Source organism: Dryobates pubescens, chromosome 25 (assembly GCF_014839835.1).
Source record: "Dryobates pubescens isolate bDryPub1 chromosome 25, bDryPub1.pri, whole genome shotgun sequence".
In the NCBI taxonomy this organism is placed as follows: Eukaryota; Metazoa; Chordata; class Aves; order Piciformes; family Picidae; genus Dryobates; species Dryobates pubescens.
In genome coordinates, this window is record NC_071636.1 from 1,288,829 (window position 1) to 1,316,283 (window position 27,455).

The 27,455-nt window shown below is 49.9% G+C and overlaps 1 protein-coding gene across 4 annotated transcripts in view; it reads right to left on the bottom strand.

Annotated features, from left to right (window-relative positions):
- MTMR3 (myotubularin related protein 3) overlaps positions 1–23,863 on the bottom strand; it is a 77,730-nt gene extending 53,867 nt beyond the window's left edge. For all 4 annotated transcript variants that reach the window (XM_054173331.1, XM_054173330.1, XM_054173329.1 and 1 more), the window contains exons 1-2: positions 23,713–23,863; positions 22,983–23,026 (exon numbers count right to left, since the gene is read on the bottom strand). The gene's annotated coding sequence lies outside the window, so the exon portion shown is untranslated. The remainder of the gene's footprint in view (positions 1–22,982; positions 23,027–23,712) is intronic.
- Positions 23,864–27,455: the final 3,592 nt, after the last annotated feature.

Sequence of the window (27,455 nt, forward strand, 5' to 3'; positions counted from 1 at the left end):
CAGCTGAGGGAATTCTCATTTTGTGCATGGTTTAATCCCAGACTTGGAAACAATATGGATGGCAGGATGCTGGAACCTTCAGTTACCCACAGTTTAGTTTGCATGTCAGTTGTCAGCCAGCAAGACTTAGCTTCCTTTAAAGAATAAGGGAGAACGGCTTGGGTTGGAAGAGACCTTCAGGATCACCTAGTTCCAACCCCCCTTGCCACAAGCAAGGGCACTTCCTACTAGGCCAGCCAGCTCAAGGCTCCACCACACCTGCCTTAGAACACTTCCAGGTTTGCAGCTCCATAACCTCTCTGTGTAACCTCTTCCAGTGTCTCACCAGCCCCATGGAGAAAACTTTGTTCCTAATGTCTCATTTAAACTCAGCTGAGTCTAGTTGAGAGGCATCCCTGCCCAGAGCAGGGAGGTTGGACTAGAAGATCTCTAAGGTCCCTTCCAACCTGGGCCATGGTAGGACCCTCTATGAAGATTTGTAACCATCCTCACAGTGAATGCAGCATGCCCCCTGCAACAAAGTGTGCAGAGTGGGTCACAAACTTTCTCAAAGACATGAAATGACCTTGGAGGCCTCTTCCAACCAAAATAATTCCATGATTCTAGGATAGCAACAGTGCAAGGCACAGATCTGCAACACTTCAGTTCTTACCTGTGACCTGCAGCTACCAAGCTGCAATTAGACAGAAGCAGCAGATCAGCTGAGCTGGCCTATCTTTATCTTTCCATTTGAAATACCCTCTGGTGAGTGGCAGCAGCACAACCAAGTCTGTACTTACTGAAGATGACCTCAGATGTCTGTCAAACCCACCAGGCTAAAACACTTGGGTTGCATTTGCTTAGATCCAAAAAGCAAACCCGCAACCCTTTGGCAGAAGAAACTGACAGATCACAAGGAGCAGCAAAGAGCTTCAGTGCTGGAGCTCTGGCTCCTAATTTGCTGGTTTCCTCCTGCTGAAATTAAACACCAAACCCCGAACCTCAGCTGACGTGGTGTTGCATAAGCTGGATGAAGCTGGGACACCACACACAACACCAGCCTCAGTTTGCTCAGGTACTCAAGGAGCTCCTTGAAGATCTCAGGAGGAGTCAACCCTGGTCAAAGTCCAAACACCAAAAACAAAAGGCAGAAACTTCTTGCCTTCCTGTACCTATAAAAAGCTGCCTGCAGTAAAGCTTGCCATCAGCTCCAGCAGGCCTGACCTTCACAGGAAGCTTTCCTTCTGACAGAGACCCCAGTTCAATGCTGGAGATGGCTGCACCATCAGTCACAGCCACAAGGTTCAACAGCCCAGCACAAAAGAGCAGAAGCTCTTCCTGCCTCTTCACATCCAAGCAGGAAGAAGCTGAAGAAAGAGGCATATCAAAAAAACAGAGTTTTGGGTCAAATGGGACAAGGGAACATCACTCCAAGCTCCTACTTGACAGCTGCAATTAGCTCAAGCTGCTCTAAGACCTGGCCAAGGTTTGAGCATCACCAAGAAAGTTCTCCCCAGGCAGCCTGTGCCAACTGTGCAGTCAGAATCTCAAACACCTCTCAGAGAAACACTCCAAGGCAAAGGCATTTTTGTCACCCTCCAAACAGCAGCAGGGGGAACAGGAACAACATTCAGAGTCACAGAAACATCAGAGCTGGAAAAGCCCTCCAAGACCAAGTCCATCTTCCAACTCAGCACTGTCAGGTCACCCCTGTACCATGTCCCTCAGCACCACATCTGCACAGCTTTTAGCCTTCTACAGGGATGGGGACTCCACACCCTGGGCAGCCTGGTCCAGGCTTTGGGGGGAAGAAGTTCTTCATGTCCAACCTCCCTTGGGGCAGCTTTCCTCTTGTCCTATCACTTGTTACTTGGGAGTCTGACCTCCACCTGACTCCAACCTTCTTCCAGGGAGTTGTAGAGAGCCAGAAGGTTTCTCCTCAGCCTCCACTTCTCCAGGCTGAACCACTCCACTTCCCTCAGCTGCTGCTCCCAGGACCTGTGCTCCAGACCCCTCACCAGCTTCATTACCCTTCCTTGGACATCACAGTGTTACAGTTCAAGTCTGCTCCACTTAGGGCAAGCCTTTCTTTCAAAAGGTTACAAGGTTGGTGTAGCACAAAGCTGTCTTCAGTGGCAAATCCACAAGCCCAGGCTCAGAGCTGGCATAACAAAGCATTTGCAATGCAGAGAATCAGCAGCTAGCTGTAGGACCAAGCTCAGTGCTCAGGCCTTGTACTTCTGCAAGGGCTTGAACAGCTGGATTCCAATGCCAAAAAGCAGCCCAAGTCCTTTCCTGGAAGAACAATGACATCCTGATGCACCAAAGCTCACTTGGCAAGCCTTAATTAGTCTGGCAGCCAAGCAGAAGGCTTCAAGGTAGGCATGTTTTATTGGCAGTCTCACATCTGTGTCACCAGCACAGCAATACAGCTCTGCACCAGTTTCAGGTCCAGCTGACAGAACTGCTCTGAAAAATCTTCCCTGATGGTAGAGGCTTCCAGAAACCCAAGAACCAGCACTTGCAGCTTCCCTTCTGTGTTCAGTCTGGCCAATTTCCATGTGCCAGAAGGCCAACTGTAACCTGGGCTGCGTCAAAGGCAGTGCAAGTAGCAGGGCCAGAGAGGTGATTCTGCCCCTCTGCTCTGGTGAGGCCACACCTGGAGCACTGCATCCACTTCTGGTGCCCCCCAGCATAAGGACAAACTGCTGGAGAGAGTCCAGAGAAGGAAACAAAGATGATCAGAGGGCTGGAAAAACTCCCCTATGAGCACAGGCTGAGAGAATTGGGGCTGTTCAGCCTGGAGAAGGCTCTAGGCAGACCTTGGACATTCCCCCAGTACCTGAAGGGGCTAAAAGAAAGCTGGAGAGGGACTTTTTACAAGGGCTTGTGGTGACAGGGAGAGAGGGAATGGACTCAAGCTGGAGGGGAGATCTAGACTGGAGATTAGGAAGCAATTCTTTCCAGTAAGGGTGGTGGTGAGACACTGCAACTGCTTGCCCAGGGAGGTTGTGGATGACCCCTCCCTGGAGGTGTTCAAGGTCAGGTTGGAGGAGGCCTTGAGCAACCTGGGCTGGTGGAAGGTGTCCCCACCCATGGCAGGGGGGTTGGAATTAGATGACCTTGAAGGTCCCTTCCAGTCCAAACTGTTCTGGGAATCTGTGAACAGAAAGCTTGACAGAACCTGAAGAGGTTATTTTTTTCAGCTACCATTACCATGAGTGCTGAAACCCAGGACCTCCCAGGAGGGAGTAAGAAGCCTGCTGTGGCATTTGCCTACCTGCCACACTGAGGATGTCAGAGCACCACTGTGTCAACGCTGCTGGAAGGGGAGACATCCTTGACAGGGCAGGGATGCTTTGTGAGGGGGCTTCGCACCAGGCTGTTACACAACAAAGCAAGCAAGGGAGGCAAAGCTGACAGCCTGAGCCCCATGAATCAATGACACAGCAGATATCTGCTGGGGAAGGCCACTTGTGCTTGGAGCTCAGTGTCTCTCCATGAAAGCTCCCAGTGAAGCACTGTGATCATCTCTGGAGCTGCAGTTCAGCTTTCCTGGGAATACAGGTATCACAGGATGTCAGGGCTTGGAAGGGACCTCTGGAGAGCGAATCCAAGCCCCTGCCACAGCAGGGCCCTGTAATCTAACACAGGAACACATCCACACAGGTCCTGAAAATCTCCAGAGAAGACCTCCCTGGGGAGCCTGTTCCAGTGCTCTGTGACCCCTTCAGTAAAGGCATTCTGGGATAGATGATCCCCAATTCCATTCTCCAGCCTTTCCTTCCCCTAAACCCCCACCCTGAGTGACCCAGGTGGACAACACTCCCTAAACTTCTCATCCTATCCATGTTTATTACAACCTTGCAGTCAGTGGAGCTCTCATCAAGTGACCTTTTCTGCACTGCTCATTTTCTGTCTTCTGCCACAGATGCATGGTGTTTAGCACACTGCCCTGCAGAGGTGAGTGCCAGCAATATGAGGCTGAAAAGCTTCAAGAGCTCAGAAGCATCTTGTATTTGGTACCCAGAAGAGAGTCCAAAGTCCTTTTTCAAATACTCCTGATGTTCACAGCATTCTGCTCTCTGTATGGAAAACACAACTCCTCCAGCCAGGGCTCTGAGCTGCAGAGGCAAGTGCTCAGGCTTGAAGTTGGGCACCTCAACACCCACAGCTCTACACAGAGCTGTAGAACCTTCCAGTAACTTACCAGCCAGCACCACAGCCCCCAGCAGGGCAGGGACACAGCTAGCTCTGCAGGATGGCAGCCACTTGACTCACCAGCCCAGCACCAGAGCTTCTTCCCAGATGAGGTCACTACTCCCTCACCCAGTGCTGCCACAGGTACAAGGTCACTTGAGATCTCAGTGAGGCATCTGGATTTCCTCACGTGGCTAAAGCTATTGCAGCCTCTGCTCAAAGTGATCTCAGTCACTACCTGTGGGGACAAACTGCTGACACCACTGCACTCACAGCAAAGATCAGACAGCTTGTCAGGCATTAGCATATCTAATCATCATTCCTCCCAAACAGCTTCATCTGATTGTATTTGCTTATTAGCTCAACTGCACAGCACAGACAAACCTCCTCTGCAGGGAGATGAACTCCCTGGCAAGCCTTCAGAACAGCCCAGCAGCACTCACTTGGTACAACAGACCCGTGAGCAACCTGAGCAACGTGGCAAGAACTCAGATTAAAGCCAAACCAAGTCAATACCCCCAATTCCCAGAGCCTCCTCTAAAATGCTCAGCCCTGAGGCCATGGGTAGAGCTACCCAGTTTTATTTTGAACACAGCCAGTGGAAATCCCTTAGCACCCCTAGGAAGTTTTCTTGCAGAGCAGCACATCAAAGAGCTGAAAAAGAGCAGCCAGGAGGATGTTAAAAACTTTTACACATGTTCAAGCTGCATTAATGCTAAAGCTAGAAACCCAGCAGGCTTCAGCAGGCTCTTGGATCAAAACTTACACCAGCCAGGAGCAGCTGCCCTTCAAGACGCTTCTCCCTCCACAGGCTTTTGTTGCAGGTGGCAGCTCATTCTTTGGGCTCCCACACCGCCCTGAAGCACTGCAGAGCTGGGCTGAACACTGCCCTGCCAGCCAGGGCAGCCTGTGAGGAGCTTCATTTGCCTTTGGGCAAGGGCTGTTTCTCCAAAAACTTCAGAAAAAGGCCAGCAAGCCAAGAGAGGTGACTCTGCCCCTTCTGCTCTGCTCTCACCCCACCTGCATCCAGGTCTGGTGTCCCCAGACTAAAGGGAACATGAAACTGCTGGAGCAAGCCCAGAGGAGGCCACAAAGAGGAGGCTGCTATGAGGATAGGCTGAGGGAGCTGGGGATGTTCAGCCTGGAAAAGAAAAGACCCCAGAGGGACCTTACAGCTGCCTTCTAGTACCTGAAGGGAACCTGCAGGAAGGCTGCAGAGGGACTGTTCCTAAGGGTGTCTAGAGACAGGACAAGGGGGAAGGGTTTGAAGCTGAGGGAGAGCAGGGTTAGACTGGAGCTGAGGAAGAAGTTCTGCAGTATGAGGGTGGTGAGACTCTGGAATAGGTTGCCCAGAGAGGCTGTGGGTGTCCCCTCTCCCTGGAGGTGTTCAAGGCCAGGTTGGATGAGGCCTTGGGCAACCAAGTCCAGTTAAGAAGTGTCCCTGCCCATGGCAGGGAGGTTGGAGCAGATGCTCTGAGGTCCCTTCCAACCTAGGCCATTCTATTATCCTGTGAAGTCAGTGTGTGGAACATGCCAGATGCCACCTGCCTCAGTGAGGCATCACTGCTGTGCTCTGTCTGCACCACAGCTTTAACTCTTGCTTATCTTATCAAAAGGATGTCAGAAGTCTTATGCAAGTTCACCTCTAACACACTTGTTATCCTCTTAGGAGCCACTGAATGAAGTGTGAGTTAATGAATAACACAGGAGGAATTATTTCATTATCCCCATGGTGAAAGAGAGCCATCTAATTCCACACTGTGATGTCAGACTTGAGAAGCAGCCAGTGATACTCACTCAGGCTTCCACTGCTCAATCAAGTGCTACACCAGCAGGGCTCCCAGTGAAAGGCAGCAGACTGCCCTAGCATGAAGCAAAGCCACTGAGAGCAGCCTTAGGGAGAGCTAAAGCAGCAGCGAGGAACTGAAGCCTGTTCGCTTCCACGGAGGGGGTCAGGAGGGGGAGGGTTTCAGTACAGACCTTCCACAGGACAGAAGTGACAGCCTCATGCAAGACTGGAAACCTGAACAATTCTGACTTGCTGTAATACTGCTCTAGGTTTAGTCACACACATGCCCCACCAAGTCAGAGCTGCCTCACAACTCTTTCAGAGCTTTTCAGGAAGGTCTCCAGAGTCTCTCCCTATACTGTTTTTACAGCAGGTTAACCAAGTCCTCATGCCAAGGAAACTGCCAGAGTCATCTGCAGCCAAGGGATTCATCTGTACTGGAGGCATCCAGGTCTCTTCTCCCAGGAAACCAGTGAGAAGAGCAGTGGAAATGGTCTTAAGTTGTGCCAGGAGAGATTTAGTTTGGGTATCAAGAAAAACTCCTTTGCATCAAGAGTGGTCAGGCATCGGAACAGGCTGTCCAGGGAGCTGCTGTCACCATCCCTGGAGGTGTTCAAGAAGTGTGGAAATGTGCTTCAGGATAGTTTAGTGGTCATGGTAGTTGGGTTACAGTTGGACTCCACTATCCTAAAGGTCCTTTCCAGCATTAATGACTCCATGGCTTTATAATCCTTAATGCCATGTCCACACCAGCTGTACCCAGAGACTACCCTAGAGACCTCAGGAGAGGTTCTTCTCAACTAACAGATTGTGTGCCTGACCTCATGCCTTGTAAAAAGACTCCCATTCTATCACCTACAGAGTAGTTCTTATCTATTTCAGACACCCAGGAGAGAGAAATGCTTGATTCAACTGTGTGCTTCAGGGGAGGAGAGGACAGGACCATCCAAATGCCCTTTCATGCTGCAGTTTCCAGCTTAGCATGCAGCAGCACCAGAAGGCAGCAAAGCCTGTCATGCCTGTGGAAGCATCAGTAATTAAGAACACACAGCACATCACATTCTTTGGGGTTCAACAGCAACAAACAAGCTCCCTTCAAATACCAGAAGGCTGCTGAAGGTCTCCCCAGAGCCTTCTCTTCTCCAGGCTGAAAACCCCCCCAGGTTTCCCAGAGTGGCCTCACAGCAGAGAGGTTCCACTTCTCCTCTAGTCCCACCTCCAACAGGTCCACATCTCTCTTGTGTTGGAGACACCAGAGTTGGGCAATATTCCAGGTGAAGTCTCAGCAGAGTAGAGCAGAGGGGCAGAATCCCCTGCCTCCACCTGCTGTGATTCAGCCCAGTACCTGATGGGTTTCAAGGCTATGAGGACAGATTGCCAGCTCAGGTTGAGCTTCTCATCCCTCAGCAGCCCCAAGTCATGCTCCAGAGGGCTGATCTCCATCCATTCTCCACCCAGCCTGGATTTGTGCTTGGGATTTGCCCAGCCCAGGTGCAGGACCTTGCATTTGGCTTTGCTGAACTTCATGAGGTTCACACAGGCCCACTTGTCCAGGTCCCCTTACGTGAATCCCTTCCCTCCAGTGTCAGCTGGGCTCAGTGTTCTCAGCAAGCCTGATGAGAGTGCCTCAGTCCCACTGCCCACATCACCACAAAGATGTTTAGCTGCACTGGCCCCAGTAGAAAGCCCTGAGGAGCATCACTTCTCACTGGTCTCTACCTAGCCATCTAGCCACTGACCATCAGTGAGAGCAATCCAGCATCTTGTCAGCATTCAGAGCTGCTGAAATCAGTCAGGTCTAATGTCATCCCAGCACCAGATTTATTTTCCCAGAGCTTAAAAATTAAAACCTAGCATTTCACTGATGGAATTTTTATGACCAGGAAGCTGCAGTAATGCTCACTGCATTATGGTTATTGGTTTGTTCTCCCAATAGAACTCAGCCAGTTCAATGCTTCTAGTTAATTATTATTGCTTAAAGTAAATGCCAAGAGGAACCTGAAATGCACAAAATAAACAGAAGTAAACCAAGCTCAGCTACTCAAACTGAATGCTTCATCATCACCTGCAAGTGCCAGGGGAATGCTCACAGAGAAGTTTAAAGCCCTCAGGACTGGAGCTTAAGAAAAATGGCCCTGTGAAAACTGTACAAGGAGGTGAAGACTCAGGCTTTTTATGGAGCCTAAACACTTGGGATTAGCAATGCAGGAAGTTTTATCATGAGGTATGAAAAAAAGGCACTGAAACCTGGATGCCAGGTTGCCAGGATATTCTGGGGCTCTCTCTGCATTAATAAGCATGAATGATTCCCTGGAGAGTCCATCAAAGTCTGAGAGATCCTGGTTCTCTAGAGCTGCTTCTACACAGATCAAAAGGTAGCTTCAGTCACTCCTCTGATCCCCTTGAGGGAAAACAGATCCTGCATCCAGGATTTGATGGCAGGCAGCAGTACGGTTCAGCCCTGCACAGGCTGATTCCACAGAAGGGCCACAAGTTGCCAGCAAAGTTTCACTGACTTAGGATGATGAGACTGAAGTTGGAACTGTTCAAACAAGCCTCTCATTTGAAAAATGCCAGAGTGAGGTGTTCAACCTATAGATGAAAGCCTCTGGACTTAGTGGAAATGACTTCTACAGAACAATGCACTTTAGTCAGCAAAAGCAGCATGCCAGGAGAGTAAGTGAGCAGCCAGCTAGAAGGGGTGACTCGAGTGTCACTCTTCCTGAGAGCAGCCAGGACAAAGTGCTTTTTGTTTCTGCCTCTGAGATCCTGACAAATCAAAAATAGATTAAATATGCTGCCAGCCAAGCTTCTGCCTGGGCCTGACACCTGATCTCATGGAAGAGCCCTGCCAGTCCCCAGGGAGCAGCGTGCACCAGAGCACAGCCAGCAATGCCTGCTCTCGGTCTTCCCCTTCACAGCAAGTCACACCTGTCAGCAAGCTGACAGGAAACCAGGATGTTTGCAGTCAAGAGACACAAAACCTCACAAGTAGGAGCTAGAGGTCCTAACCTTTGACCTAAACAATCTGGAGAGGTGGGGCTGTGTGACCCTGATGAGGTTCAACAAGGCCATGGGCAAGGTCCTGCAGCTGGGTCAGGGCAGCCTCCAGTATCAATGCAGGCTGGGGGATGAAGGGCTGCAGAGCAGCTCTGTGGTGAAGGACTTGGGGGTGAAAACCTGGATGTGAGCTGGCACCACGCACTGAAAGCCCAAAGTCAACCATGTTGATCCCCAGCAGCATGGGCAGCAGGGGCAAGGAGGGGATTCTGCCCTTCTGCTGAGACCCCCCCAGCAGTGCTGGGGCAGCTCTAGAGTCCTCAGCACAGACAGGGACCTGTTGGAACAGGGCCAGAGGAGGCCACAGCAATGCTGGCAGGGCTGGAAGTGCTCAGCTATGAGGCCAGGCTGAGAGTTAGTCTTGTTCAGCCTGGAGAAGGCCCTAGTGAGACCCTCTGAAGCACAAGGGGTGATGGTTTTGAACTGGAAGGGGGAAGATTTAGCATAGATATTAGGAAGAAAGTCTTCTCTGTGAGGTTGGTGAAAGCCTGGCCCAGGCTGTCCAGAGAGATGGGAGATGCCTCATCCCCAGGACCGTTCCAGGTCAGGTTGCTTCGGGCTCTGAGCAACCTGCTCTAGTTGCAGATGTCCCTGCTGGCTGCAGGGGGGGCTGGACTAAATGACTTCGGATCTTCCAACCTGTATGGTTAAACAACAGGAAAACCAACAGTTTAGTCCTGTTTGAGCCAGGAGGAATACCTGCTTGAGTACAGTTACCAGTGAAGGCTCAAGGAAGGCTTTACCACCACTAGGACCAGGCTCTGAAGCACATACCTTTGTGTTTTGTACAGCTGTCATTCAACCTGCCTGGGTCCACCAGCACTGCATTTTGCAGCTCAGCAGCAGTTACTGAACAACTTCCCAGTGTGAAGTTTCAGTGCATTAGTTCTCACTACAGAAATAAACACAAAGCCACCTTCAGATCCACAAATCCCATACCTCCCTACTCCACAACCCACGAGGATTAAGGAAGTTTTATCTGTGGAAAACACAGGGACATTTATCATGCAACATGCTAAACCTTACCACAAATACTAAATAAGCCCCAGCAGCTCCACTGCTTCAGGTCATTAATAAGGCAGCTCTGAGAACAAGGCCTGCATCTGCCCCCACTTCCTGCAGCCAGCTGGAGCACAGCTCAAGGGGCACCACAGGCACACAACCCAGTGCCAGGCAGCAGCACCTTCTGCATGTGACATGTTCAAACTCAGTTTGACTGAGACACAGAACCACTGCAGGAACTGCATTTTGAGGGGTAATCCAGCTGCCATTTCAGCAGTCAGGCCCAAGAGCCAGCACCAGGAGGCAGGCAGCATCCTTAGCTCCAGCTGTACGATGCACAAAGCAGCCCTGTTGATCTGTACCTAACCTGGACCACAGACAGCAGCAGCATTCAGCCCAGAGAAGACCCCTGCAAGGCAGCAACTTCGGGAGAAAAAGCAAGACTCCTTTGTTTCCACTTGCAGGCTCCAAGCACTGCAGAAGCACTTGCTAAATGCTTCACTTGCAGCAGTCCTGCTCTGGAAGCACTGCATTAAAAATCCCTCTGAATTTGGCACTGAGCCTGCAAGTCAAACTCCAAAGATAACAATGGCATGACCCAACAATGAAACACAATTCAAGTCACTTGTTCCACCCCAAGTCTGTCTGCAAGGAACACTCTGTGGCTTGTGACAAAGAGCTAAAATACTGGAACAAAGAACCATCTTTGAGTTGGGATAAACTTACCCTAACTACAATCCCACCAGCCCAGTACAAGCAACGCTTCTGTGAAAACTTCACACCTAGCTGCAACAGAAATACTAAGAGAGGAGGGAGTTCAACCCAGTGCTGACAGAAATTCTGCTACTCCTCCCCTTTGAAAATCCAGAGTGGCTGGAAAGTAGGGCAGGACTAACCAGACAAGTTAGAAGACTTCTTTACCTCAGATCCTTCCATCCAACCTATTTTGTTAACAAGCACCTTGCTTAAGATATTCCATACACCCATTATGTTATAGTAGCCATAGTCACAGAGTAGTTTAGATTGGAAGGAACCTTAGATCAACTAGTTCCAACAGCCCTGCCATGGGCAGGGACACCTCCCACTAGCCCAGGTTGCTCAAGGCCTCATTCAGCCTGGCCTTGAATACCTCCAAGGAGGGAGCAGCCACAACCTCCCTGGGCAACCTGTTCCAGTGTCTCACCACCTCACCATTAAGAATTTCTAACCTCCAGCCTAAATCTCCCCCCCTCAAGCTTCAATCTATTCACTCTCATCCCACCACTAAAAGCCTCTGCAAAAAGCTCTTTTCTGGCTTCTTTGAAGCCCCTTTCAGGTACTGGAAAGCTGCTCTAAGGTCTCCCTAGAGCCATCTGTTCTCCATGCTGAACAGCCCCAGCCTGTGCCCATAAGGGAGATGTTCCAGCCCTCCAACCATACTCACTCAGGCTAGTTTAACAAGACTTTTCCCCATTCCTCCCCAGCACCCCACCCCCCCCCCAAAAAAAAACAGCCTGTAAACCTGAGAGCTACAACATAAAAACACCACTTCCATGGTAACACTGAGGTCAGACTCTGATCTCAGAAATAATGGACATCTCCAGGGTTTAGGAGCTGCTCTGCCTGTGAAATCCTAACTGTGTGTTCAACAGTAACAGGAGTAAAAAAATCAAAAGGTTTGACCAGACTGGGACAGCTGTTTGATAACTACAGGTCACACTTCCTGCTGCAGAAGGCAAAACTTAACCTACCCAGTCAGGTGAGTGGCACACCTGGGTATTTCAATAACCAAGATCTAGAGATGTGGGCCATAGGTAAGCAGGAGCTAACTCTTTGCTCAAGTGCAGGTTTTAAGAGGATAAGTTCCTACTCTGTAGAGTTTAAAGGTTACAGCAAGGTCTGGGTTGGAGGAACAGAGCAGCACCAGACAACAGGCTTGTGTGTAACGTGGCAGAGATGTTCTGAACTCTGGGGTGAGGGTGAGCTGTCACTCACAGCACGAGCTACAGATCCCCAGAAGGAGTCACAACTTCCTCTTCCACATTCTTCTCCACAGTAAGTTACCTGTATGTTGTTTAAACCCTGAGTTCTGCTAAAGTGTTACCAAAAGAAAGTGTAATCAGATTGAGTATAATCTTTGAGGGGTCACAAGTGAAGCAGCCCTTCAGAAGTCAGCTAAAATGTCAAGCCATTTTATTTGCTCCAACAAGTACAACCTCAGCTAAGTCAAATCCTTCACCAATACTCAGCAGAAAGTCACTTAGAGGAGAACAGAATGGCCAGGCCTGGTGGTTCAGGACCCTTCCCTGGAGATATTGAAGGTGAGGCTTAACAAGGCCCTGGGCAAGCTGATCTAGCAGAGGATGTCCCTGCTGATTGTGGGGAAGTCAGACTGGATGACCTTTGGAGGTACCTTCTGGCCCAGACCATGCCTATGACTCTAACTGCTGTTGAACTACAGTGCTGATTGCCTTGTCTTTTGCTGTTCTATCACAATTCTCTTCATTCAGCCCAAGGAGCCTCTTCTGAATTGGCCCCAGGTAATCCTTCACCCTTTGCATCTTAGTGAGCTACAAATAGCCAAACAGCTCCTAAGAATGCCAGTCCCACACAGGGACATTGTTCTTCCAAACAGCAGGCTTGAAGTTGCAGCCAACAGGAGCTCCAATACCAGTTTATGGTTTACTGTTCATCAGTTCATGGCAACTCAGAAGCTGACCTTTCAGAAGCAGTATAAAGCATCCAGCAACACCTCTGGACTCCTGAAAAAAAATCTGTCCAGGAAAAAGCACCCTGAGACTCTCCAGCCTACCTGAACACACTTGAGTGTTCCCTGCACCTGCAGAAGCAGCTACTGCACTCCAAAGCCAGCCTGGAAATGCAAACTAGCTCCAGGAATTCTTTGTCTTGGCAAGTGTCTGCATAAAAATTGTGGAGTTCAAGCATACAAATCCGTTTCTGGAAGCTTTTTTGGCACTGGCTCTTTCTTGAAACTGTGAGCTTCACAGCCTCCCTGCTCCTGACATGGCAGCTCTTGCACAAAAATCTTAAGCCTCTTCTTGCCCTTCTCAGGACACAAGTCACTTAAGACAACTTTTTGACAAGGCATGTTTTAGCTTACCACTCCTTGCCTCTGGTAAGTTTGAGTTGCAAAAAAAGTCAAGAGGCTCTTACAATGGGAACTGTAGGGACTGTGCCAGTAAAGGGATAAAGAAGAGAAACAGCTCTGAGAACTGTGTCAGCAGCCTGGGCCTCGAGTGTGAGCTTCAGGTCTGAGGATGAGATTTAGTGTATCTCCAAGACATACAATGAGTGATCAGTACTAATCCTGCTGCAGCCTTCCCCAGACTTCCAGTACTCAGGATTATAGCCCCTTGGCACTATGTTTAGGATCCTTTGTGTACATGCTGTTTGAATGCACCCATGTCCTGGAATTAGCATTTTTGCCTGCTGTGAAGTGGTTTAAAGTTCCTTTAGTCACTATATGCATCAGTTTATACACCAAGGAAATACTACTGATCTGCAGCATGTTTTAAGATAAATTCTCTCTTAAGCAGTACACTGCTTGGTCTCCTGGGATTGATACATGGGTAGCAAGTGTCCATAGAATCATGGAATGCTAGGGGTTAGAAAGGACCTCTAGAGACCATCTAGTTCAACCCTCCTGCCAAAGCAGGGCCATCCAGGGCAGGTCACACAGGAACACATCCAGGTGGGTTTTGAAAGCCTCTAGAGAAGGCAACTCCACAATCATTCTGGGCAGCCTGCTGTAGGACTCTGGCACCCTCACAGTAAAGAAAAGTTTTCTCATGTTGAGATGGATTTTCCTGTATTTGAGTTTACATCCATTGCCCCTCATCCTGTCACTGGAGGTCACTGGAAAGAGACTGGCTCCATCCTGACAGCCACCCTTCAGCTCTTTGTAGACAGGAGGAGACTACAGAACAATTCTATTGGAAGAACCAGAGAAACCAGTCACAGGTGCTATAAATGCTTTGAAATTGAAAGGAGGTGAGGTAGATGAAGCCATATTGCAGTTCTGGGGCTCTTAAAAAATATGTTCAACTACATAAGGCTTAGCCCTAGCAGGTCTCTAACTTGAATGCAGAATAGTTTGGCTCTAGGAGCAAGAAGTGCACTAGGAGCAAAGGAACTGCACACAGCAAGGGCTGGCCAGACAGTCAGCACCCCTGTGGGAGCAGTGAGCCACTCTCAGCAGCTGTATGTGCAGCTAAGGCAATTTAGAGCGCTGGACAAGAGCTTGAAATAGTAATATTTAGAACAAATGAGCTACAGGGCACAGCAACATGCAGCTTCCTCTGCAGTGAGCTGCCAAACTGCTCCCCCCCAGCCAGAGCAAATCCTCTTGTCTTATGCAAGAGGCAAAGTCTCATGCTTCAGTGCTGAATGAGAAGGTGGCAGTCTGAAGGATGATGCAATGGCACGATTAACTTTAATGGGACTGCTCTGGGTGTGACCCTCAGAAGGGACAGGGGCATCTGAACTCACACCTTGTACAAACAGCTTGTTAAAAAAACCAACCTTAAAAAAGATGAGAGCAAGAAACCTCTCTGATTGTCCTTGTTACACCAATCCTGCACTTGTCAAATCAAGCAAAACCCTGTCACCCTGTGGCCACAGCTCCCCTGCCTGGGTGTGAACACCACCCCCACCCAGAGCAGTGATAGTCATGAACCTCACTACTCTTCATGGGTGAGCACCACATCAGACAGGTTTCAAGATTACTTCCTATTCCAATTTGATGACAACAGCAGGTTTGGCATGGTTTCTTCTAGGTGAGATCCTTGCACTGCTCAGTTGCCCAGGCTTCTTGCTATAACCTCTTGAAAGGCTGGTGGTAACAGAAACACTGGAGAGGAGTTAGAGTGCCTTACAAATCCAAAGCTACACAGCTCCTAAGCCAACCTACTAGTCAACACTTGAGAAGCCAAAGATAATTTGCCTGGAGTAATGAGCTAAGTATAGAGCCACCACGAGCAGAGCTCCCCAATTACTTCTGCATCTCTTTCAACAGGAGGGAAAAGGCTCAGGAAGAAGCAGGCTCCAGCTACTCCAAGCAAAGCAGCCTTGCACTTACCCTGCAAAAGCAGCACCAGGAGTCACGATCAGCACTGTTTACATCACTGGAGTTTTTACCATCAGCTCATGACCACATTTCAGCACTTCAGGGAATCCTACTCCATTGTAGAAACCCCCAACAAGATGCTCACCTTGCCCAGTCCTCTCAATACAGGAGAGTTTATCAGCTACTTGTTAGGTATCAGCACTCACCCTGTCATGTTAAAGCTAAAAGCCCTAGCTTAACTTCCTAAACCTGTAGAAGATACTTTGGTTCTAGCTCCTAAAGCCTGCAGAACCAGCCTGGGGGGAAAGCAACATGACAGTGACCAGCCATGCTGGTACCAGTATGCAGCTGTGCAAGTAGCAATTACTTTCTGATATCATCTGTTAATTATTCTTTTTCTTTAAAAATCACAGAATAGTTTGAGCTGGAGAAGACCTTTAAGATTGAGTCCAACCATTCTCTAACTTTGCCAAGCCTGGTGCTAACCCACATCCCTCGACACCACCTCTCTGCATCTTTTAAACCCCTCCAGGGATGGGGATTCAACACCCCCCTGGGGAGCCTGTTCCAGTCTTCCAGAACCCTTTCAGTGAAGAAGGATCTTCTAATCTCCAACCTGAACCTCTGCTGTGTAAGTCGAGGCCTTTAACAAGCATGAGGATTTTCAGAGTGTTGGTTACACTGCCATATGTGCACTGATGGCCACATGCTCACAGATTCTGAAACACAGACCTCAGATGAGCTGTGCCACCAGTTGTCCTGCAAGGAAGCCTCCACACTCTAAGCATGGTTTGAGTGTTTGCAGGTACACTGAACATCCAGGTACAGTATTGGTACACTGAAGCTGCAGCCCTTTTCAGCATAAACTAGGAGTTTTAGAGGAGAACTCTGATTTCCTTACAAGTGTGACCAAAACACACCCCCTTGGGTTTGCCAGAGCACAACCCAGCAACAAAGAATTGAACTCTTCAAGAAGGATCTCCCAAAGTGAAAATTTCCACGGGGCTTCTCTGCAGCCCCAGTCTACTCATCTGTTATGCAGAGGGATGCTCTGCAGCGGAGAAATACACTAACCAAACACCTCCAAATCATGTGATACTCACGCTTGGGTCTGAAGGGATTAAGAGATTCCAGTCCAGAGTAAAAGAAAACAAGCAAGCTATTGTACTCTGCATTAGAAAACAACCATGCCTTGATCATAATCCACCAGGCAAACCTACAGGGAAAGCCTACCAGACTCCAAAACATTCACCTTCCTCCATCCTCCTTCTCCCTCAGAGTTCAAGATTTGTTCCCAAAGAGCCAAAAGGTGCATTCTTTTGGAAGTTACTCAAAGAAAGGTTCACTGAACAGAGACAAAAGATGATAATTTCATTATAATGGGTATCCAACCAGAATAGAAAGCCCTGCTCACAGCAAATTCCTGCCAGCAGCACCGAGAGAAAAAAGAATGAAGACTCCAAATGCTCAGATGGACTCATGACCAGCCTGCCCACCGAGCCTCATGCAACAGGAACACTGAATTGTGAAGATGAGCTCCTGTTGGATAAGGGCTAGTCACTAATTTGATGGAAAAGCTTATCCACTCCAAAAAACATGCACAGTGTTTGGATGAAGAGAAGCAAATGGTCCACAGGCAGAGGCCATAAGCTTGCAGGTTTGGATTAAGCACACTTCACCTGCTTGCAGTTCCCTTTATTAAAGGAGAATTATCCAAACCTGGAAATGCCATCTGCTAGACACCTTGGGCTTCTCACATCAGCCCATCAGCAACACCCACACCACAGTAACATTTGTGCTCAGAAGCAAAGGAAGAAAGGCAACCTCAAAGTGAGCAATAAGGATCAAAGCCTAGGTGGTCTCAACACTCAGGGGAAGTGCTCCTGCTCCAGTCAGAGCACAGCAAGCTTTGACTGCAGAACAAACACAGCAAGGTCCTCGCATTGATTTTCAAGCAAAGCTGCTCCATGAGTTTTCTTCTCATAGCCTCTCGTTTGGGCTCTGCTTTTATCAGTTGACAGACCAGTACTTTAAAAGCTGCAGAGAACCCACAGAACAGCAGAGATTAGCTTTGGTAACAGCAGCTTTGAAAGTGAGAGAAGATGCTGGAGGCAGCTAAGACCCAAAAGAAATCCAGACCTAGGTCTGCCAATGTCTCCAAGCAAACATCCTATCAAGGATGCAAGGAGCAGGGCAATTCCCTACAGCACAACTTCACAGCATCTCATTTTATCTCTTGTTTAGGTTTAAATGCCAGCAATTACCAGCTTACAGATAGCAATGCAAGTAAAGCTTTTGCAGGTACACATCCAGGTCAATTACAGCTACAAAAGTTGAACTCAGCCAGGCACAGCAGCTACCTTACTGCCCTCCCTGATCTCCCTGCAGGGAAAACAAGGAGAGTCAGGCTGCTGCTCCCCTCCAAAACACCAGAGAGGAATCCACTTTCCACCAACTCTAAATGTAGCTGCAACCACTTTGTGAGCAGCTTCAGACTTAAACTCATCTTGAAAGCATGTAGTGGTAGTTTAAGAATGGTGAGACAGAGCTTAATACCTGCTCACCTAATGCTGATGCTGACTGGATGATTCTAACATCTCTGCACAACAAAATCGAGGCTTCACTTCAAAAGCACCAGAAGTTATCTTACATCTCCTGGAAGATGTTAAAGGTTTCATGATTCTGCAGTTGTGAGCAGCTGGAGGAGGTGCAAACAAATTGTTCCAAGTCTCCCTAGGTGCTCAGTCCTTTTGCTACCCCTTCCTTCATTCAGCTTTGAGTTTCACTCAACCCTTCAGTTTCAGCTACAATTTCTAGCAACTGAAATCCAAGTTCTAGTAGTCATCCCTCAGTCTATGAGGTGCTAAGCTGTAGGTGACAGAAAGACTCAAGGAAATATCTGGGTTTCCATCTGTTTTCTGGAATTCTGTGCCAGCTGTACAGCAAGCTCCATAAAAAAGAACAAACCTCAGAGAAGCTGAGGAGTCATCCTCCCAGCACCTGAAGGGCTCATGATCCACATCAGCCCTACATGAAAGGCTGCTCTCAGAGGTGGGTTAGGGAGATAGCAAACACCCCACAGGCAAGCCCTGCCTTTGCTCCATTCTAAGGGCAGGCAGAAAACCAACCAAGTGCATTTTGTCTTCATAGACTCACTTTAACCTAGGCCTTTCAGCATGCAGCCAGGCACTCCTGGCCTCCTCTCACAGGTAGCTGGGGGCAGCTTCCCCCAGTACCTCCCCTCCCCAGGTAGAGAAACCAGGGAACAGGCTGGTTCTGTCCAGGGCCTGCCCCTTCCCGGCTGATACAGAAGTTAAAGCCTTCTTTAAAAGGCAGAGGGGAAAAGAGACTATTTTTATTTCTTCCAGGAGCTCTGTCCTTTCAGGTAGTGCTACAGAATTAATGCTTTGATTATAGCCCTACTTCCCAGTCCCAAAGTTGGAGAAGCAAATGAGGCCCACAAAAGGGCACCAGAGAGCTCTTCTAACAGTGTTTCTATAAATGTCTGCAGCAGTGCATAAAACTCCAGTATTTGAAAGAAAACCTACAAAGACTTAATTACAGCAATGCAGCAGTCTGCCTCCACAAAAACAACCTGAAGTGTGTTATTTGTGCTCATACTGACTGTATGTTCTAGGAACTTAACCTCAGAGTACCAGAACAATCAGAAGTACTTAAAGGGACTATTAGACTTGCATCACACAGCCCCCCCAGCTCAAGATACTCATTGAAAGCTCTTCTATTGCCAGAACTCTGTTGCAGCATGATGTATAGCTTCTCACTGCTTTGGCCTGAGGAAGAAAAGAAAACAACAAACTTTTCCCACTCTTAAACCAGTATGAAAGACCACAAACAAGAGAGCCTTTGGTAGAAGTCTTACCTGTGGGGATACCATGCTCACAGCATGGGAAAGCATACACAGGTAATAAGTTACTTTGATAATGTTGTTTCCTTCAAAAGTAGAAAGCTCAGCTGAAACTCTTTTCCAGCTCTTTTCCCAGCTAAACAAAGTAGGACCCAAGAGGAGAGATATTGCACATCTGCTAGATGTAGTCCCAGCAGAGAACTTCGGTTCTGAAGTTAAACCCCAACAAAAATACACAAAATATCCACCACCCCCCAGTATGCTCAGCCCTGAGCTACCCATTGCCTGCAACTGCAGATCCATGCACCTGCAGAACTGCCCCAGCTCAAGAACCCAAGGCCCTAGATCCTGCTTGCACATCCCAGGCTCCCATAGGTAGGCTGCTCAGCCCAGGCCACCTAGGGAATCTTCTCCAGCTTGCAGTAGAGTACGTTAAAATCGATTGCACCTCTAAGTTAAAAGGCAACCACAGCTGCTTGTTTTAAAGCTCTGCTAGAGGATAAAAAGACAGCACTCCTAAGAGCTTTGACATTCATGAGCTTGCCCATGAAACAGAGGAGCTTTCCAGCCATCTTCAGACTAGAGGCTTCCATGTAGTCTCCCCCAGAAGCACACAGCAGCCACTGCACCAGAGAAGACTGTGGGGAAGCCCTGTCCAACCCTGAGGAAACTGTCACTGCAGAACACATGGGAGTGACTAGACTAGGATCAAATGGAGGGGAGCACAGAACATACAGCTTGAGATCAACACACACTGCAGGAAGGATAAAGAGTTAAATAGCAGAGTTCAAGTAGGAGAACACATCTCTCCTACACAGATATTCATTCACTTCTATCTAGGCCATGCTCTGGCAGCCTGGAGGCCCATGGCAGCCTGCCTTGCCATCCAGCCTCAGGAGACCAAGCAATTGACTCTTCCCCATTACATCTCTCTCTGCACACATACCCCAGTCAGGGTGGTGGTGTGTTCTGACTGCCCTTCTAAAAGCCCAGCTCCTCCTAAGTAGCCAGGGACCAACACCAAGTTTCTGATTTGATTCTAACTTCAAGCTAATGCCACGGGTGACAGGATGATTCTACAGGCTAAGCTCAGGCTTCACAGCAGGAACCACTTCAATGCCTCCCCAGAAGCAGTTCTTTCCAGCTTTAACCCCCTGAGGAGGAACCAGCTCCTGAAGCACTCTGCTGCCCACAGTTAAGACCTACAGTTAACACACTTCATTACCAGCTTAACTTGCAGTCCCATTCCTGTGCCAAACTACCTGCTCCTTTCTAAACTTTAGTCAGAGGTGTTTGAGATGAACCAAGGCTAGGAATCAGCAACTGCATTTCAAACCAAGTCTTTCTGATAGACATCACTGGCTCCAGAAATGGCCTATCCACCCCAATTAACATTCCAGAATGCCTTTCACTTTGCTCTTCCTCCCCAGCTCACCTGGCATGATGTGGCCTGCCCTTCCAAGCCTCTTTCACCCTGCCACCACTGGCTGCTCCTCCCTCTCGCTCTGACCAGCAGGGCCTGACTGGAGGCCTTCCCCATGGGATAAAACATTACCTTCTGGAATCTCTATAGCCAGCTGGTGTTCACCTCCTCCACACCACTGCCAGAAACCATTAATCAGACCAGGGGAAGAACAGGTCTGGGCTACTCACACTCCAGCTTACAATTAGATTTCTAATGTTTGAAGCACATTCTGCCAGCCCTTGAATTGCTCACCCCAGAGTGAAGGGACAAAATCTTGGCTGTTTGTTACTGACTACACTCTGAGTAAGGACAGCTGCCATCAAATGATGCTGCAGCCTGTGACCCTTGCCCATCCCACAAGCAGCAGACAAGAAGTTGACCCACACACCAGTCAACACACCAGTCCTTCAACATTTAGGATGAACTCACTCAAGATAAAAGCTGCAATGTGTTAGGAGCTGAGGTCTTCAGTTCTTCACTAGGCATAGCAAATCTCAGGCAGGCCAGCATTTCAAACTCCTGAAATAGCACTAGCTTCACTTTCAGGGTATTCATGCAAGCCACTCAATCACCATGAGATTCTGAAGCACCACAGAGTTAGATTTTACCAATCCAGCTAATTCACAAGGATTACAGCACGAGCTGAGCCCTAAGGGTATTCCTGAACTGCTCCTGGCAGCATGGGGAAGTCATGGCACCAATATCTAGAAGAGGTGAAATTCCAAATCAAGAAGGTCATTTCTCAGGGAGTTAAAACCCCAGATGGGAGTTTTATCTGCCCCAACAGGCAGATCTTTACACCACCAGCTATTCAAGCTAGAGACAAATGCAGAGCAGCTGCACTTGAAGACTTTGACAATGTAGTACTTGGAAGCTTATTCTGGAAGAAACAACTTGTATTAGTTATAATATCAGTGTGATTCAGGCAATGATAGCAACCACCAAACAAGGGCATATTCAAGCATCTGGACTTCTCATTCTGGTTTACACTACTCAGCAGGCACTAATGCACTACACTGAGTCACATGCTCTGGAAGGCACCTTCCATATCAAGTAGAAGAGCCCTATCTCCTTACACATTCCAGGAGGAAGCTACCAGGGCAGGAACAACCATCACATCTCCTTGACCCCTGCAGGTGAGAAGATCTCACACCTTCAGCTGCATGCTAACCCAGCTCCTCCAACTCACTCCAGTGACAGCTCCTCCTCCCTTGCTTCAGCAGCCCTTTCTGTTACTCCAGCAGCCTTACAACAGCCTTCTCCTTGAGTTACTTCTTTTTCACAAGTTAATCTCCACCAAAGCTTTGCACAGCCATGTTCCTCCTACTCTTGAAAGGCTGACAACATACTTCCCTCCACCATCCTGGGCTGCATGTAGGTGGAATGAGCTGAGAGAAAATATTGTATCCTCTATCTTCAAGAGGTTGGACATGCTCCATTTCCAGCTCCTCCAGCCGTGGATGGCCATTTTCATGGCAAAACAAATGACAGCTTACCAAGCTGACCTGCTCCACATACCTGCTGTCATCTGGGGGTTGCACAGCATGTTACTCAAGCAGGCTAACATTGATAGCTTCATAATTTCTAGCACATTAATAAGCATTAAGAGTATCTTGGAGTGACACCTCTAACACTACCAGGAGGAGAACGAAGCTTGACTCTCAATATATCACTCCTACAACTGGAGCCAGGTCAAGAGTACCTTTCAGTGCAATCATTCAAATCCCTCACTGCTCAACATCTCTTTCTGCACATTTGCCCCTCCTCAAGCTCCAGGCACACAGAAACAGCTCAGCATCCCATGCCTCACCTTTACTTATCTGCAGAACGTTTCAACACTCACAGCTCACAGCATTTCCTGCACTGTGAAAGCACTTTTCCTATCCCCCAAACCCACTGTAATCGGTAGCAGCTGAAGCAATGCAGGTATCAGATGTCAGCCTCCTCCCCTCAAGTTATCTACAAGGACCCCTTCATAAAACCTCCTTCAAATGCACCAAAAATAAAAAGGCTGGTTTACAGGTACTACAGCTTTGGCAGCAGACAAGAGGCACCTCAGCTCTAAGGCTTGGCACACCACTGGTATTACAAGAAACCTGGTGTAGTTCCTTCAGTCACACCGCTGCCTCTTCCCAATGGGCTCACCTAGGCATTTAAACATCGCTTTACAGTCACCACAAAGGCCAGGTGGACAACTTCACTGAACTACCCAACATGATTCACTGGACAAGCTGTCTTCTAAACCCAAGCCTTACTACACATGGTTACCTGGGCTCATCACACAAGAAAACAAACCCACGGAGCACACAGCAGATGAGTGCCTATCAGTCTTGAAGCCTGAAAGAGTTGCAAGCTGATACTTTCCAGCGAGGAAAGTGTGTGTGAAAAGGAAAGAAGCCAGTTTCCTACACAGAAAGATGTGAAAGGGCACAACGTCTTTCATCTGTTGATAAAACAACATTCCTTTAAAGGATGAACGGAAAGGGAAAAACCTCAACGCAAAAACTGAAAGTCCACGTTGGGAGGGAACAGGGGTGGGGGACAAAACGCTACTTACCAGAGAAGGGCAACATCTGCTCAGATACCATCAAAAGAACAGGACTGTTAAGAGGAACACGGGGAAGAGGCACAATTAGAGCCCCAAAACTAAGGAAATAAAAAAGCTCTAACTAGTCTCACTTATAAACGGAATGAGAGGGTTTGGCCCCACGCACATGACAGCTGAACACCGCTGGCACTAGGGCCAGCGCAGCAGAAGCCGAGCGCTGCTGGCAGCGGCAAGAGGCGATCCCTCAGCTGGGCTCCACGGGCAGCAAGGAGACAGCCACCCCCGCGGGACGGGCAGGGAGGCGGCCGGCGCCGGGTAAGGCCACGGCCTCGCCACGGCCACCTTCAGCGGCCAGCCCACCCTGCCCCGACTGGCAGCCCCGCGGCGAAGGGACGCGCCCGCACCCCGCGGCAGGCCAGCGCTGTCACCCGGCCCGGCATCCCTACCCGCCCGGGGAGAAGGAGGAGGCCGCGGTGCCGGCCGAGCGCCCCAGCCCGCCGCCGCCTCCCACCTGAGAGCGGAACGAGGCAGAGCGAAAGGAACGGGCGGCAGACGCCCACCGCCGCCGCCCCCCACCCCGCGGGCCGAGGGGGCGTGCCAGGCCGCGGCCCCGCCGCTGACAGCCCGGCCGCCCTCCTCCTCCTCCTCTTCCAGGCCCCGGCCCGGCAGGCCGGCCCACCTCCTCCCCCCGCAGCAAAGACACCGGGGGCGAGCCCGGACACCTCCACCGGCTCCTTACCGTGGGGCAGGGCATGGCGCGGAGCCCCCACACCCCCTCCCGGGGCGCGGCCTCCTGCCTGGGCCGGGGTCGCTGGGCTCCGGGCTGCCTCCGCCGCCTCTCACAGCCACAACAACATGGCTGCCGCACGGGACGCGGGCACGGCGGGGCCAGGCGCGCACCCGACGCCGCCTCCTCCGCCCCCCGCCCCTCGCTTCTCCGCGGGGCGGGGCCGGGCGCGCGCCGTTCCCGCCCTCCGCCGCCGCCAGCCTGAGGCGGGTCTGGCGCTGCCCGCCGCGCTCCGGGGGCGGCCGCGGGAGGCTCCCTCGGCGCTGCCCGCCCTCGCCGGGCCCGGAACGCGGCAGCGGCTCCGCCGCAGGCTCTCGGCCGGTGAGGCTAGCTCGCCCCGTCCCCTTGTTATAGCCCTCTGGGGGTGCTTAACAGCCCGCAGCTGGCTGAGGCCCTGAGCCCGGCTGAGACGGCAGGTACCGGCGGAGGTTTCGCGGCCCCCTCGGGCCAGGCCGTGAGGCAGGTGGAGGAAGCCTGGCTGCCCAGGGGAGTTTAGGGAGCTGAGGAGCTCTGCCCGCAGCCCTGAGATCCTCCACGGGAGCCCTCCAAAGCCCGTGTGTCCCTCGGAGAAGCACCCTGCCTGGCTACAAAAGCCACTCCTGTACGTGAGCTCTCCCGGCCGCTGTGTCCCGCCTTGGCCCCGGTGCCATTCAGCTCAGCTGTAGGAACGCGCGTGGCCCCATGCCGTCAGGAGCAGCAGCGTCCGAGGCACCTTGAGCAGCCCGCAGCTCCTAGCTCATGAGGTAATGGAGAGCAGGGAGCCAGCAGGGGCACGGCAGCCAAAACACACACACACACAGAGCTTGAGAGAGAAGCGATAAAAGGGATGTGAGCGTTAAGCAACAGACAGGCACCAGAAAGCTTGAGGCAAATGGCAGCGGTGCCAGAGGGAGCAGGGCGCTGCTGGCAGGGAGCGTCGCAGCCTCCCAAATGGAGCTTTAACTAAGCTCTCTGCAGCCGAGCTCCTTTCCAGCAGCGAGATTCGCGTCTGGGTTTTGTTGCGAGGGAGATGGGTCGTTAATGCTTTATTTTTACACGTATCTTTTAATTTACAAGGCTGTATGTAGGTCAGGCTGTGCTGCTGAGAGAGATTTTCACCTGCTCCTGGCGCTCGCCTTGATCTGGAATGAAACTTGCTGGCTCGCAAGTGGCTGTAAAATGCACTCCTAAATTAACCACGGGACTCTCCCTCTGAGTCCAGGGCTAGTCACTGTAACAGATGGACCTCAGTCTGTCATTAAGTCAGGTTTAAGCTAGAAGAAGTATTACTGTTCTGAGAGAACAATGGGAAATGCAGAATCCCACCTCTTTAAACTCAGATACAAGCCACGCAGTGAGCTGTGTTCCAGTTTCACTCCCTTGGTCAGGGACAGTAAACATTTGAAAGGAAGTTAATCAGCCCCTCTAAAGGGATTTATTTCCCACCCCCACCCCCCACCCCAACTACAAGCCATCATCTGAATGCAAATGTGATCTGAAAGTCAATATGTACCTTCAGAGGAATTTTGGAAGAAATACAGGTAACCAAAGGGGAAAACAGGATTCCTGGCCTGTTTGTGCCCAAAAGCAGTGCAAAACTGTCCAGCCAGTCTAGCTGTATCTGAAGAGGATGTGTGTTGACAGCATTAGCAAGCAGAATATGAATGTTGAAGAGCCCTTGTTCAAATGGTTGTCTTTTGCAGTATGCCTGGACAGAGATCAAATGTGACCTACTTCAGGCAGCTGAATCCTGGAGACACAGAGCTTCTGGACAGCAGAACCTGCTGGCTGCTCCATCTGTTTTTTAACAAGGGGGAGCTAGTCAAGAGTGCCATCCCTGTGACAGGGAAAGCTCTGTGCTTCCAGTTGCTTATTTCAGTGACACCAATTGTCTCTACCAATACAGTTAAGCACCTTGCATGGAGGCTTTCTGATGTTCTGAGTTTCACCATTTTGTGTGTTCCAGTCTAATTTTCAACAAAGGTTTGGTATGGCCCCATGGTAAAGGACTCCAGATGGAGATGGGTGACAAGTGGTGTCCAAGGGCCTCCTGGGCTGCACCAAAAGCAGCATGGCCAGCAGATGGAGAGAGGGGATTTTCCCCCTCTGCTCTGCTCCAGTGAGACCTCACCTGCAGGGCTGTGTCCAGCTCTGCAGCCCTCATAACAGGAAGGACAGGGACCTGATGGAGCAGGTCCAGAGGAGGGCCATGAAAATGATCAGGGGGTTGGAGCACCTCTGCTGTGAGGACAGGCTGAAGGAGCTGGGGGTGTTCAGCCTGGAGAAGAGAAGGCTCCAGGGAGGGAGACCTTAGAGCTGCTTTCCATTACCTGAAGGGGTCTACAAGAAAGCTGCAGAGGGACAGTTCTCAAAGGCCTGCAGTGATAGGACTAGAGGCAATGGTTTGAAATTAGAGGAGAGGAGATTTAGATTGGATGTTAGGAACAAGTTCTTCACCATGAGGGTGGTGGAACACTGGAACAGGTTGCCCAGGGAGACAGGTGAGGCTCCATCCCTGGAGATATTCAAGGTCAGGTTTGGCAAGGCTCTGAGCAACCTGATCTAGCAGAGGATCTCCCTGCTCACTGAAAGGAGCTTGGGCTAGATGAGCTTTGGAGGTCCCTTCCAACCCAAATCTTTTATGATTCTGTGACTTTTCTCTCTCTTTTCTATGATGACTGAGGCAGAGGATGACAGATGATGATAATTACTTTATGGAAGTGGAAAGGGAGAGCAGAGCCTGGGAGAACCTGACGTGCAGCTCAGGGAACGAGGTGTTCCCAAGCCCTGCAGTTCTGATGGTCCTGGAAAATATTCCTCACTAGTCCAGTGCAAAGTGTTCAAGTTGTCAGGCTGAGGGTGGTAACAAACTGCCAAGGAAGCACTTGATGCTTTTAGGCAGGAGGAAGAAAAACAACCCAGACGTTTAGACACTTGCTAATCTCACCTCCAGAGCATTAAAAGCTTAGAGACAAATGTAAAGGAAAAAGGAGCTGAGGACAGAGAAGTAGACAACAGAGTGAAAATGTAACACAGCTTTGCATTTAGCTAAGATTATAGCAGTGCTGATTGTTCTCCAGACAATGCATGTGTAATAGAGTTAATCTCACTGGATTTATCAAGATGCTAACCACTGGATTTATTGAGATACCAAAAACAATGCAAATGACAAAAGTTCATCAGGGGAGCTGCTAGGCAGACAGAGGACAGTAGGTTGAGTGGAAACAGAGATTATGAAGGTGGAGCTGAAGTCCTTAAGAAATGGAACAATTTTGAACACAGGAAGTTCCTTCTAAGCATGAGGAGGAGCTTTATGTTGAGGGTGGTACAGCACTGGAACAGGCTGCCCAGGCAAGTGGTGGAGTCTCCCATCTCTGGAGTCATTCCAAACCCACCTGGATGCTGTCCTTTGCAACCTGCTCAGGTAGGGGGGTTGGACTAGATGATCTTCAGAGGTCCCTTCCAACCCCTATCATTCTGTGATTACTTAGAGACTACCAGCAGGTTCAAAACATACCCAATAAATAAAAGAACCCAGCTACACAGTAAAGGCAGGAAAGTCACCTCAAACATATCCAGGGTGGCTAGCAGGTCAAAGGAGAAGCCCTCTGCTCAGCCCTGGTGAGGCCACAGCTGGAGTCCAGTTCTAGGATCCCCAGTTCAAAACAGACAGGGAACTACTGGAGAGAGTCCAGTGGAAGCTACAAAGATGCTGA